This window comes from Apium graveolens, chromosome 6 (genome assembly GCF_009905375.1).
Source record: "Apium graveolens cultivar Ventura chromosome 6, ASM990537v1, whole genome shotgun sequence".
In the NCBI taxonomy this organism is placed as follows: domain Eukaryota; kingdom Viridiplantae; phylum Streptophyta; class Magnoliopsida; order Apiales; family Apiaceae; genus Apium; species Apium graveolens.
The window spans coordinates 89,201,871-89,217,637 of NC_133652.1; positions in this window are offsets into that span (position 1 = coordinate 89,201,871).

Consider the following 15,767-nt stretch of genomic DNA (forward strand, 5'->3'; position numbering starts at 1 on the left):
GAAAAATGATGCTGATCAATAAGGAGTAAGCTGCTGCCAGAGGAGTCCAGTTCGAGACCTTGTTGATTGCTTCCTGGAACCGGCGCATATAAGCTGAGAGAGACTCGTTGTCCTGCTGTCGGATGGTTTCTAGGTGACACATATGCATCTCATGTGTCTTGTTTGCTCGGAACCTCCTGAAAAATGCTGCGCGGAACTCCTTCCAACTGTGGATGCTTGGGAGGGGATACTGTTGAACTATCTCTGGCCCCCTCCCTTAAGAGTTGATGCGAAGAAACGGTTTTGTCAAATCGTTGTAGTAGTATATCTGCGCAATCTTTTCAAAGTAGTTCAAGTGTTCTTCTAGGTCTCCATTCCATCAAAAGAATCGAAATTGTAGTGCTTCAGGTCCTGTTGGCGGGGAATAGCCTCCAAGGAGTGGCTGAAAGGAGTTAAAGTTTCCCCAATCTCTACTCCCGAGTCTCTGTCCATCTTCCTTTGTAATTCATAGATCATATCTTTTAGGTCTTTCTGCTTCTTGCCTTCTTCGTCATCAGAAATCAGCTCTGGAGTATGATCCTTCCGGGTTCTCTTGGTCCTGGACTTGGCCAGTAGCTTTTCTTCTTCTAACTGCATTCTTCTTTGGATCTTTAGTTCGAGCTTTGCTTCTTCTTCCTTTCTGATTTGCTCTCGCATCTCTTCTAGTCTTTTTTGCTTGGCCGCTTCTGATTCTTTCTTATTTCCCTGATCCTTTTTGTACTTCTTCGCCTTAGCTCCAATTTGGTCAAAGACAGATTTCTTAAATTGTTGGGAGTCCCCGGACTCCTCCGGTTCTTCCTCAAGTTCGGCTTCTTCCTGGAGCCGGATTTGCTCCTGCCTGTAGAGCCGGATTGCTTCTGTCAGCTCATTACTTGTGAGGTTGGCCATGTGCTCGTCAGCCACCAGGACATTAGTGTATTTGTATTGGTTCAGTTCAATGAGGGTCCTGGCGTCCCTGGTGTTGACAATCCTCTCCATAACTAGAGTGTGTTGTAATGGTTGCTCCTGCAATGTTTCTTGGTCGGCTCCCGGGTCATGAGCCTGAGAGTGGTCCGGCTCCTGGACCTGAGTGCTAGCAGAGGGTCTCCCAGAACTATGTTATCCTGCTCTTGCCATCATCTCAAAAATACAACAACTAACAAAAATTTTCAACTAACAATATTGATCTAAGGTTGCTTTTTGAAAATTGCAAAAACTATCCAGAACAATAATAAACAGCTTTCTGGGACTATTTCAAACAATCTTCTAGGACTGGTTAACAATATAGTAGAATTAATACAGTTGGGTTCTATGACACATGCAATATGCAAACTAAAGCAAAATCGGGTTCTAAAACAATAAAAACTAGCAATAGCACACACAAACGTGGCTTAAATCAACGAAACAGGGCCCACACAAACGTGACCTAAAATAACTAACACACACAAACGTGGCTTAAATAAACAAGATTCATATTTATGAAAGACTTTGGTTGTTTGAGTTCTTACAAGTTAAAGAAATGGACTCTTTAAAAGTTTGTTGATGAAGCTACGTGCTTACGAGTTACAAAGTTCTTACAATGTTTCAACTCCCAACCACGGCTTTCTAAATTTTTACACTTTGCATTTCTGCATTCAATTTTGAAGTCTGTCGTACATGAATAACGCATAGATTATGCTCGTGGAGGAAAGTCCGATACAGTATGAGCATTTACGGGGATGTCTGAGGGCCAGCTAATCTCATAGTAGTGTTTATTTATTGTTCTGCCAAAGTTGTTCTATACAAGATTACAAATGTGTGTTCTTGATACTCCCAGTCCCAGCTTTTATAATGCCGTTCAGCTCCATCCACTTTAGAGTAGTTGCACAGCTCCATTTTCACTCTTGTTTAGTAAACAACTAACAAGTAGAATAAAATGTGCGCGCGTGTGTTCAATATACAATAATACACCCGCAGATAAGCCAAGTATTGCTTCTATGAGATCCTTTTATATATTTCCTATGGCTGTAATATTGTCTTTTCGGGGGAGTGAAGACAGAAATGAGGTCTATATAGATTATGGGAATAGATTATATAATCATATATTAATTGACTTATTCATCTTTTAATCAATCCTTAATATTCTAAAACCGTGTTAATTTCTATGAAGCGTCCAATAATATCAGTGATTAGTCTCTAGTTTATAATAAAGACGGAGAGGGGTTTCATGCCTTGGTATTTTTGTATTAGTTGTTGGACAGTCCCTTTTATTAGGAACCCATTTTTAATTTCATAGGATGAGTCATGATTACGGTTTCCCAAAGATTTCCAACTCACAATGATTTTGTTTATCTTATTTTATGTTCTGGTGGACAAATCGTTTTTTTACTTTAACGAGTACATGATTCAAACTTATCGAGCTTTTACTTTCTTTCTTCTTTACTCTTGAATGGTCCTATAAGAATAAGAGAATTTCATGTTGCGAGCGTTCGCAAATAGGAGAATCCAAAGCTCTCATCTCGAAGTCATCCTAAATTTAAAACTCAAGAGAAGAAGTATAATTCAACCGTTAAATTTATTATGACAGTATTGTAATTTTGACTAAAAGTAAAAAAGAATAATTTGGTCCCGAAATTATGGTTTATAAGTTTGTAACAACTTATCTACGAGTATTTGTCGACCCAACTTATAAGTTTAATTTATAGCTTGAGTTGGATTTATAACTTATAAGCTGATAAGTTGAATTTTAGTAAGAAAGTACTTTTTCTTAATATATTTTGATTTTTCGTTGATTTATTAATCTCAGTTTTAAAATATATATTTTTAAATATTAATCTAACTTCAAATTTAAGAATTAAGATAATTATATTTAATAATTATTTATTTTAATTTATTTAAGAAAAAAAAATCTGATTTATAAGTAAAATTATTCAAACACTTATTTAACTTATAAATATTTTTTTACTTATCACTTATAATTACTTATTTAATTTAAATCATAAATTACTTATTTTAAGATTTTTTAAACGAGCATAAATATTTTTTCTTCTAATTTTATGAACATGTAAATATCATATCTTTGTTGGTAAACTTTTACATCTATCCTAATCAATTCAGGGCGGACCCTAAAATTAACTAGGTCTAAGTTAAAATTCGTTTACGAGACCCTAGCATATACTTCCTCCGTCCCTCCGGCTATTAAGAGATTGTCCGACATGTATTTTAAGATAAATTGAAATTATAGTCTTATAATTTTTTTTTAAATATTTTTTTTTCTAAATAAAAGTTTAAACATGTTATCTTCATTTATAAAAAGAAAATTTTAAATATATATATATAATTATACCATATATTCATCTTAAAATGCGTACTGAAGACTCTCTCAGAAACGATAATAATTGACTGCGATATGAGGGGTATAATAGAGTAAAGTTCTATGGAGTCCACCTTTTAATTGGAGTCCTTGGAGTCCATCTATGTTCTGCAAATAAAATATCTTCTAAAACATGTTATCTTGCAAAACATGTTTTACAAATATCATTATTTCAATAAAATCATGCAAATCTCATATATTTACAAGTACAATATGTATATTCTGCAACATGAACATTTATGTTCTGCAAACTAAACATATTTTCTAGAATAATATATTTTGCAACGTTCTACTTGTAAAATCTATGCAATCTGCAAGATTTTCAATAAAATTGTGATATTTGTAGAATATCATTCGAAAAATAATACGTTCTCCAACAATTTAAGCTATATTTTACTTGCAGAACATATATGGACTCCAATGACTCCAATGAAATAGTGGACTCCATAGAACCTAACCCATAATTTTATATATTTTTACTAAGTGACTTAAAAATTTTGGAGTCTTCCAATATCAAGGGTTTCCCACGCAACCCCTGAACCAACCCAAGTGAAGTTAACACTCCATCGTATAAATTTTCCCGAAATTATGTTATGCATATACAGTAAACAAGGAGGTCTCGAGTGAGAATATCTTTGTTGTTTATTGAATTCTATACATTATTTTTCGGCATGTAATGCTCATTTAAAATATAACTCACTCCGCCCAGCATGTCCGCTTCCTCCAACCTCGGGGTAAAGGGGCATCCCATAAGGGGGTTAGTAGTAACAACAGTTGAATATTCATACCCGACGGGTCGAGAATTCACAGGTGCATTTACTTGTTGAACTTGAGGATTCGTACCTTGAGTAGCCGAGGGGATTGTCCCTTGTTGCTGAGGTTCAGTTGCCCCTATCTGGGCTTCTCCTTGCGTGGTTGCATAGGTTGAGTAAGGAGGCACCTTCACAGTTGAAGAAATCACTTGGGTTGTCCCCGTTGGTGTTCCTCCTCCAAGGGCTCTAACTGTTCTCCGTGTTCTCGCCATGGTTATTGTTGTGCCCCCCACGGTGGGCGCCAAATGTTATGGATTAAAAACTAATATATATAATTGTTGTATTTATTACTAAGGAACGCGAGTTCAAGGCCTTTAATGGCTACTCTCGTGTTTCGTAGCTTAACTCTGCCTTTACGAGATGCCTACGTATCTCTGTGAATTAGAGAATCAAGCCAAAAAACGTCGTTCTGGTTTGTGGGGTGAGACCCCTTATATAGATGTGGGAGTCCTTGAATTGGACTTGGTATAGGAGATTTGATAGCCAAGTCTCAAAATTAGAATGGACTTTGGAGTCCTAAATAGTAGAAAACTGATTCCTTATCCTTCTAGGTCCCTTTGAGGCTAATCTGCAAGGATTTATGTCCTTATCGGGACTCTTCTCAATAGCTGATTTTTCCCTTATTAATTAATTACGAAATTAATTAATATTCAGGGTTTTTGGGCCTTATCAGGCCTGATCTGGTCCATCAGGTCTGATCACTATGTTAACCTTTTTGATCTGAATGTCATACATCTCTTTATTGGGCCTAGCAGCCCAAATTATGTATAATTAATGTAATATTTAATTATACAATCAGGATTTATTTATCCCTATCAAGTTTCATATTTAAACTTTTATTAAAAAAAAATTAAAAAAATATTATCAAACTATACTTTATAGAAGTTTCGAAATACGTGCAAATAGTAAACGTATAGAATCGAACGGCACGGAGTTAGTAGTAGCGTTACTGCGTGAGTGTGTGCATATATTACATACACACAAGTAGACCTGGCCATCTGTGCGGTCCGTGCGTGCCGGGCCGGGCCGCACACGGGTTGGACACTCGAAATGGTAACACTGAACTGGCCTGTTAATTAACGAACCGGGCTCGGGCCGGGCTCGAATCGAGGAAACCGAAGTCGTAACCGCACAAGAAAATAACCGCGTACGAGTTGTGCGGGCTCGTGCGGTTAACCCGCGGGCCGTGCGTGCTTTTCAAAACACACTTCTTTCTTTCTTCTTCTTTCTGCCTTTCACTTTAGAGTCTTTCACTTCCGTTAAACTGTACATACAAAACACACTTACTTACAAACATACATATATGTTGGACGTGGTCGAATCGAATGTTGCCATTAAACCCTAACCTCATCTTCTCTCCCTCCTCATTTCCACCTCTCTCCCCGCCGTCTTCTTCCCTCCGGTGCTTCACCGTGGTTCCGGTCGGCCCTTCATTTCCCGGGCGGTGGTCGAATCGAAGCTGAGAAGAAGAAGAGAGTAAATGGGAAGGAAATGAAGGTGAATGCGAAGGAGAGATGGTCGAGAGATAGAGAGAGTTATTTGAGTGACGATGATGATGCTCTTCCTCTTCCTATGACGTATATAATTCGTGGAGTTTATAATTTTAGGGAAAATTAGTAATGACACAGAAAATACTTACCGCCTTCTGCTGAGTAGTGCGGGTTGGTGCCGGGCCGGGCTCGGTCCCGGTTTTCCAGTATTATATTCGTAACCGGCTCGACTAATTTGACGAATTGTGCGGGTTTGAACCGGCCCGATTCGGGCCGAATAATTACGGGTTTCCATACGAACCGGTCCCGAATGTGCGGTTCAAACCCGCACATTTGGCCAGCTCTACACACAAGCGTTTGTAAGGTTGGTAGTCGCTGGAAGTCTCTGTAACAGCTAAAATTATTGCGTACCATATATGCATGGTGATTAAGGTTGGTTGGGAAAATGATGAGTGTCGATGTAGGTGGTCCTGCTACTTCTTTTCTCAACCCCATTTTTTGTACCCTCTTAATTATACCCTAGGGTCCCTTCTCAGACAAGCAACATGAATTTAACTTGGACCTTCGACACGCAAACGCTCTTGCATGCCCCTGATTTGAAGTCTAAACTGCAAACAAACGATGTTAACTTTTTTTCGTTATCTTTTTTGGTTCTGTAGCATGGAGGCGGAGCTATAAATGAATATTATGCAGAAAAAATATTAGTGACCAGAGTGGATTTTCGTTAGAGTGGTACACATCTGTTACCTAAATATTAACGTCTGGTTCTAGTTAAAGTTCGAATTTTCGATCTTCGATTGTCATTAACTGTGACGGATTATAGTATAGAGTTATCCGCTTAAAATTCGACACCTCGAATTCTTTTCAAATTCCACTTTTTTTAGTGAGATTTTAATATTTATTAAATTCAAGTTAGATTTTAATTTTCACATCTCCAGCCTTTTCTGTTAACCGGACTTATAAACCTTTAGCCACTTAAACCATGACAGTACCTTGATCTTCTCAATTATTTCTTGGTTGATTTTTTAATGAACATTCTTGTCTTGTAACTTGGATACTAAGCTGAGTATCTGTCATTATTTGGTCCATTGGAGTATTATTATTTGAGATCCTTGGATGAAGAGTCGAGACAACCTAAGAGAGAGTATCATTTTATATTTGTTTGTGTCAATTATTTCCTCACCTGCTAAAAGCGTTTTCTATTTGTATTGAACACATTTACCAATACACACTTTTGATTGTTAATATCTTTAATTTAGTATTAATATTAAATATAAAAACTTCATTATATTAAAATATTCATAAATACGAATCCAACAAAATTACTTATAACTATTTTTAATATTATAAATTAGACGTAAATTATTAATTAATTATTTAATATAAACAGTATGAAAAATTAAAACATGAATAATGTTTTGGGATTGAGGGAATATCAAACAACAACTACCCCTATGAAATAATAAGAAAAGGGGAAGGGACAATATGTAAATATCAAGGAGGAAGCAATCACAATCAACATTTCATAGACAACGTCAACTTCTAAAACTCTCCCCCGCAGCTTAGCTGTGTACTAGGGGTCCTGTTTGTATTCTTGAATTTATATGTATGTATGGTCCTCTTTTCTCTCCCTTTTTTTTGCATGACTTTTTAACTAAAAACAAAAACAGTATCTCTTTCTCCCAAACCTTACTCTTGATTAATGTTTTTACTGTCTTTCTGATGATGTGTGTTCAACAACACATAATAAGCTCTAAATTTTATGAATTTGGTGCATTTTTATTTTTATTGGTAGAGTTGTTGTAAATGCATGGATACATTAATATTTATAATTAGAGTATCAATCAAAATATACCAAACTTATGAGAATTAGTACTTATTGTGTGCTCTCGGACACACATTAGAAAATCCGATGTTTTTAATCTGTTGTAATTTTTTATTTATTTGTATTTATTTTCATTTCTTTGATCCGAGGGCTGTCGCTCTCCTCTCAAATGTGGATGATTTGATTCTCCTCTCTAATAAATTTAATAATAAATATTTTTACTTATACTTATTTTGTTCATTATGAAAGTCACGTGTTTGACTCCATAGTAAAATTAATTTTTTTTATTTTTCTTTATTTAATAAAAATATTAACTTTTAAATTTTCGTTAAAAAAGAAAATTTTAAAATTATAATTATAATTATATGATCAAAGCCCTTAAAGTTAATAATTTAAATAATAGATCAGGCCTAATACTAGTTTATACTTATTTCATGATGAATATATAACTGGAGTAAGGGAGTTAATATGATACGGTTTGGTCGGTTAAGTTAACACTGTAATTAGAAGAAGAGATATAAGCTTACACAACAAACACACCTATAATTATACAAAACGAAAGCTTACAACAAACACATATATGACATAAGCTTACACAACAACAAAAAACACCTATAATTATACAAAACTCACTGCAGGTACTCAAAATTATATCCTACATATAATTATAATTGGAGTAAGGGTTAAGGGGTTTTTGGTGGTACAGTTTGGTGTGTTGGATTTTAAACGCAGCGTAGGCATGACAAAATACTTTTACACACATAAAATCCAAATAAAAACATATAAATCGTGGTAAAAACGTAAGGATCGATTACTAACCTTTAATATGCGATCCAAAAGCAACGATCGGAGATCCTTAGCAGCTGCTCCTCAAACGTGAAGCACTCCACCGGTATCCACCAAGAAAACGACGTTAAGGAGGAGGAGGAGGTGGAGAGAATTTGGTTTTCTAAAACTTTTGGGTTTTTGGGTTCCCCGGTTAGAATAAAAATAGGGTTTATAATAGTGTATTTATAGGCAAAATTTTCAGCTGAAATTTTCCCATAAATATTATTATTATTATCCCATTTATTATTCTCATTAATAATTAAAACACCTTTTAATTATTAATCCTTTTTCTAAACACTTTAGAAATAATTCTCTCTTTTGATTTAATTTCCAAAAATTAAATCCATTAATTAATAATATTAAGAACTTTTCTTAATTAATTTATAATCAATTAAATCTCATTTAATCAATTATTAAATTTGCCAATTAATTATTTATTTCATAAATAAATAATTATTAGCCATTATTAATTATTTCCTCCACCATTAAATTATTCTCTTTTTATGGTGTGACCCTGTAGGTTCAATATTAAGCCGGTAGTAGAAATAAATAATAATAAAACTATTTTATCATTATTTATATAAATTCTCTAATTTATTAAATATGATTAATTAATTAATCACATTTATTCTACATCGTGAGGGATACTTCTCAGCATATCGCGACTATCCGGATAATATGAATTCACTGCTTAGAATACCAAGAACCTATTCAGTGAATAGTTACCGTACAATAAACTCCTTCAACCTTACAATGTCCCGATTAAATACAAGGCATGGATCTCGTGTCAAGCCTATCTAATTCAATCACTTGCTTACCATTTACTATGCGTAGTTCTATGCAAATTAGAAACTCCTTTCTAATTTCATTCACTCTGGCCAGAGATTCCTGAGCTAGCATAAGTGGATCAGCCTTGAACATTCACTTCCTTCACTGGAAGGGGTAGATCCTATATTGATCATACACTATCTTCGTGTACAAATTCCTATACCCAGTAGAGCCCTAATAATTGTCCCTGGAGATTAAGAACTAAACCAAAGCATAGTTCAGTGTACACAAGATGACTATGATGACCTCAAGTCTAAGGATACTTGTACAACTATCACTATGTGAACAACTGCTGACACGTGAGTGAACTCCATCAGTTGTTCAGCTGTGCGAGTCATGTTCAGTGAACTTATTCTATAATAAGCACCTACATACTAGCTATAGTGTCACCACACAAATGTCTATGAGAACAGACATCCTTCATAATGAAGCAAACATAGTATGTACCGATCTCTGCGGATTATTAATTACCAGTTAGTAATCCTACGACCAGGAACTATTTAAGTTTAGAGTTATCATCTTTTAGGTCTCACTATTATGATCTCATCATAATCCATAAAAAGCTTTACTCTAAATTATGGTATATCTTATTTAAACACTTAAATAGATAGAGCCCGTAATAAAAACAAAACAAGTTTTTTATTAAAATCAATGAAATCAAAAAAGATTACATAAAGAGTTATTCCTAAATCCTAATACATGATTGGACTTAGGACATATTCCTTTCAATCTCCCACTTGTACTAAAGCCAATCACTCTGGTATCCAATACCCATCTAGTCATTATGACGATCAAAGTGACTTTCAGAAAGTAGCTTTGTGAGTGGGTCTGCTATGTTATTATGTGTGTCAACTCTATTTCAATACAATACAAGAAATGTTATCGCGCTCCCACTAACCCTTTTGTAAACGCATGGTTCATCTACGTTTTTTTATAAAATCAAACTCTTTGATTGTCTCATCAAAACGAATGTTCCATCTTTCGAGAAGCTTGCTTTAAACCACATATGGTTCGCAGTAGCTTACACACTAGGCTTTCATTTCCCTTGGAAAGAAAACCATCTAGCTATATGCCAGATCTCATAGTCGTAGTAAGCAGCAATCGCAAGCAAAATCCGAACTGATTTTAACAGGGCTACAGGTAAAAGGTTTCATCAAAGTCAATCCATTGCCTTTGTTTGAATCCTTTTGCCAAAAGCCTGGCCTTAAAGGTCTCCACCTGGCCATCTGCTCTAATCATTCTTACGTATACCGTATACATAGATTCCTTTTCGGATTTCATGACACTATACCATTTCTCTGAGTCAACGCTACTCATAGCCTCATTATAGGTTACAGGGTCGTCATCATCAATGATCGACAACTCATTGTCATTCTCAATGACAAGGCCATAATACCTCTCAGATTTGCGAGACACTCTCCCTGATCTATGAATGGGTTGTTCCACAAAAGGTTGTTCAGTCAGAACAGGTGTTTCCACTCGATCTGTAGTAGTTTGTGCTTCTTGAACTTCATCAAGTTCAATTTTGCTCCCTCTGTTTCCTTCAAGGATAAACTCCTTTTCCAAGAAGGTAGCATGTCTGGAGACAAACACCCGATGATTGGTGCAAAAGTAATACCCTAAAATCTCTTTAGGATATCCCACAAAACTACATTTTACGGATCGATATTCCAGCTTATCTGGGTCAACTTTCTTGACATAAGCTGGACATCCCCAAATCTTAACGTGTTTAAGACTCGGTTTCCTTTCTTTCCATATCTCATACGAAGTTTGAGGAACAGATTTTGGAAGGCACCATATTCAGTAAATATGCTGAGGTTTCCAATGCATAACCCCATAGGAATACTGGAAGATTTGCATAGCTCATCATGGACCGAACTATGTCCAACAAAGTTCAATTTCTCCTTTCAGATACCAATCTGGAGGAGTCCACTGGGAGACTATACCATTTACTCTGAGATAATCTTGAAACACTCCATTAAGTATTCACCACCTCGATCTAATCGAAGAATTATAATACTATGTTTGGTTTATTTCTCCACTTCATACTTATACTCTTTGAACTTTTCAAAGGCTTCAGACTTGTGTTTCATCAAACACATATCCGAATCTAGATCTATCATCTATGAAAGTAATGAAGTATGAAAATCCACCCATGGCTTGCTTAGACATTGGTCCACATACATCTGTGTGTACCATTCCTAGCAAATTTGCAGTCCTCTCTCCATGTCTACTAAATGGAGACTTCAGTGCCACTATGAAGTGAGATTTTCATCATCCCTTTTCTTTTATTAGTTTGTTCAATCTGAAGTAAATTAAGTCACATATATACAGACCATTATTTAAAGCACCACATCCATAAAGAATATTATTTCTAAGAATAGAACATTCATTATTCCCAATAATAAATGAAAATCCAGCCAAGTCTAACATGGGAATAATATTCCTTACAATCGAGGGAACAAAATAACAATTATTTAAAACAATAGTCTTGCCCGTAGGCATATGTAAATGAAATGATTCTACATCTTCAGCAGCAACTCTTGCTCCATTTCCCATCAGTAGAATCACCTCCTCTTCCTCAAGAGTCCTACTTCTCCTTGGTCCCTGCAACAAATTGCAGATTTGAGAACCACAGGCGGTATCTAATACCCAAGTAGAAATTTGATTTAATGACATATTCACTTCTATCATGAACATACCTGAATCAGAAGCGGTAGTCTCACTACCCTTCTTCTTCTTCAATTCTGCAAGGTAAACCTTGCAGTTCCTCTTCCAGTGCCCCACCTTATTACAGTGAAAGCAAACAACTTTGCTCTTGGGGTCTTCAGCTTTTGGTGGAACCGGCTTTTCTTCACCTACTTTCTTCTTCTTGGAAGAGTTCCTCTTCCTTTTCTTAGGATTGGAACCTTCACCAATTAGAAGAACAGAACTCTTCTTAGGGGGAAAATTCGATTCCGCAGTCTTCAACATGTTGTGGAGTTCAGGCAGGCTGACATTCAACTTATTCATGTGAAAGTTCACAACAAACTGCGAGAACGAACTCGAAAGCGATTGCAAGACCAAGTCTTGGCTCAGCTCCCCATCCATGGCAAAACCAAGTTGTCCAAGACGTTCAATCAAATTGATCATCTTAAGTACATGGTCATTCATAGATGATCCCTCAGACATCCTACAACCGAACAACTCCTTTGATATCTCATATCGAGCTGTCCTCCCCGCCACATCATACAACTCTTGTAGATGCATTAGGATAGTGTGAGCATCCTTATGCTCATGTTGCTTCTGTAGCTCAATGTTCATGGAAGCTAGCATGATGCATTGAGCAACATTTGCATCATCTATCCACTTACGATACACAACATGTTCATCATTATCCGCATCGCTAGCAGGTTCAGTAGGCTTAGGTGAGTCAATCACGTATTCCAGCTTCTCAATCCTGAGAACAATTCTCAAGTTTCGAAGCCAGTCAGCATAATTAGGACCAGTCAATTTGTGAGCATCTAGTATGCTCATGAGTGATAGTGCAGAAGACATAACGTACAAAGTAAATCTGTAAATGATAAACACATAACAACACTTAGCAAATATTCGATTTCATTTCAAAACACTATATAAATCGGGTCTTTATTCATAAGTGGCTCCCACTAGTTTATCTAATTTATTCAACCCCCTACGTGAAAAATTAAGCATCCATAATGCTAGTGGGAATAGGGATCCTACATTCCATTACACAACCCCGGTTGTGGCATGAAACGCCATGTAATGTTAAATAGGCAGAGAACTCTTGTCAATTACATCTAATGTTATTCCCTAATCAAACTTTAGCCTCTTGAATAATTGAGTCACGGCTGTGGCACGACAAACTCAATATTCTAAGTCAAGTCTAACCCAACATTTCGTACAATTGAATTAGTCCCCAAAGGCCCACGGCTGTGGCACGTAACGACCTTTAGATTCTTATTCAATGTATACATCTCTATGTAATAGACAAGTATTTCTTATTTCGAAATCAAAGCCCTCGGCTGTGGCACGAAACGACAATGATTCAAAAATAAGAACTACTTTTCTATCATGTTGGAAGGCTATGACCGACACAAGCCCGTTGTGTCATTGGCCAATTACTACTTGATATTATTTAATTTTAGAGGGATTATATTACGTTATAATCATAATCATATTATAAAGAGATTCTTTCTTTTAAATTAAATATTTCAAATCAATAATCAATAATCAGATGATTCCCAGATCGGGTGGAGCATTGTCAAGAGGCGTCACTTAATAACCCTTTCTTACAGATAGAAATCTGTTGTTGACAGAATCATCCTTTCTCTCATATCAAAAATTCATATTCAATTACGTGTTTCATAAACACAAGAATCTCATGATTGTATTCATAATATTATTCATAAGGTTATGAAACAATTTCACTATACTAGGTTGTCTAACAAACGCCTTATGTTCATTTAAGTTCACCTAAATCTATCATCGCATGATAAACTAAGCATATATCACATATATAAACATGAATAAACATCAAGGTAGGCATGTTATATCATCTAGCACATTAGTCTAAGCATTATACATCTCTATGTATCACATGAAGCATTTAAAAGCAATTAAAACAGTCAAAAACAGCTTTAAAATACTTCATGGAAATATAAACAGTTCAAAACTTTTATATAAACTAAAATTGATCACTCCATTAGATCCGTCTCGGAAAAACGAATCCAACGGTATATTGCACGCCTAAAACGGAGTTACAAAACTCCCAGAAAATCAATTTTAATGTAAACAGTCGGGCTGTAACGCATTACAGGAACGCGTTACAAGCCCTGTAACGCATTCCGGTGATGCGTTACAACCCTTTTAACCAATTAAAAGGTGTAACGCATTCCGTGAATGCGCCACAGGGTGTAACGCATTCCCGGAATACGTGACATTTTTTTTTCTTTTGCAGCAGCCGCCGCCTGCTCTTTCCTCGAACAACGTGCCGCCTGACATTCTCTGTTCTGGTCTGTCTTTTCCCGTGCAATCAACACAGCAGCCACACAACAGAAATACAAACATATATATATACAAAAGATTTACAATTTACATATATATATGATTATTTAATTACGAATTATTAATGATACAACTTAAAAAATTCATAATAAAAAATCTATACATCATAAAATTATGAAAAAAATACCCAGACGATCTACAACACTTGTAGAACCCAGATCAACATTCAAAATTATTCTGAGAAACGATTTCTCATCAGACAAAATTAATCCATGATATAACTTGTAAAAATCATAATTAATTCATACAAGCACATAAAATTTTGAAATTTTTACCACAGATCTATATGCATATAACCTAAGCTTTGATACCATTGTTGGATTTTAAACGCAGCGGAGGCATGACAAAACACTTTTACACACATAAAATCCAAATAAAAGCATATAAATCGTGGTAAAAACGTAGGGATCGATTACTAACCTTTAATATGCGATCCAAAAGCAACGATCGGAGATCCTTAGCAGCTGCTCCTCAAACGTGAAGCACTCCACCGGTATCCACCAAGAAAACGACGTTAAGGAGGAGGAGGAGGTGGAGAGAATTTGGTTTTCTAAACCTTTTGGGTTTTTGGGTTCCCCGGTTAGAATAAAAATAGGGTTTATAATAGTGTATTTATAGGCACAATTTTCAGCTGAAATTTTCCCATAAATATTATTATTATTATCCCATTTATTATTCTCATTAATAATTAAAATACCTTTTAATTATTAATCCTTTTTCTAAACACTTTAGAAATAATTCTCTCTCTTGATTTAATTTCCAAAAATTAAATCCATTAATTAATAATATTAAGAACTTTTCTTAATTAATTTATAATCAATTAAATCTCATTTAATCAATTATTAAATTTGCCAATTAATTATTTATTTCATTAATAAATAATTATTAGCCATTATTAATTATTTCCTCCACCATTAAATTATTCTCTTTTTATGGTGTGACCCTGTAGGTTCAATATTAAGCCGGTAGTAGAAATAAATAATAATAAAACTATTTTATCATTATTTATATAAATTCTCTAATTTATTAAATATGATTAATTAATTAATCACATTTATTCTACATCGTGAGGGATACTTCTCAGCATATCGCGACTATCCGGATAATATGAATTCACTGCTTAGAATACCAAGAACCTATTCAGTGAATAGTTACCGTACAATAAACTCCTTCTACCCTACAATGTCCCGATTAAATACAAGGCATGGATCTCGTGTCAAGCCTATCTAATTCAATCACTTGCTTACCATTTACAATGCGTAGTTCTATGCAAATTAAAAACTCCTTTCTAATTTCATTCACTCTGGCCAGAGATTCCTGAACTAGCATAAGTGGATCAGCCTTGAACATTCACTTCCTTCACTGGAAGGGGTAGATCCTATATTGATCATACACTATCTTCGTGTACAAATTTCTATACCCAGTAGAGCCCTAATAATTGTCCCTGGAGACTAAGAACTAAATCAAAGCATACTTCAGTGTACACAAGATGACTATGATGACCTCAAGTCTAAGGATACTTGTACAACTATCACTATGTGAACAACTGCTGACACGTGAGTGAACTC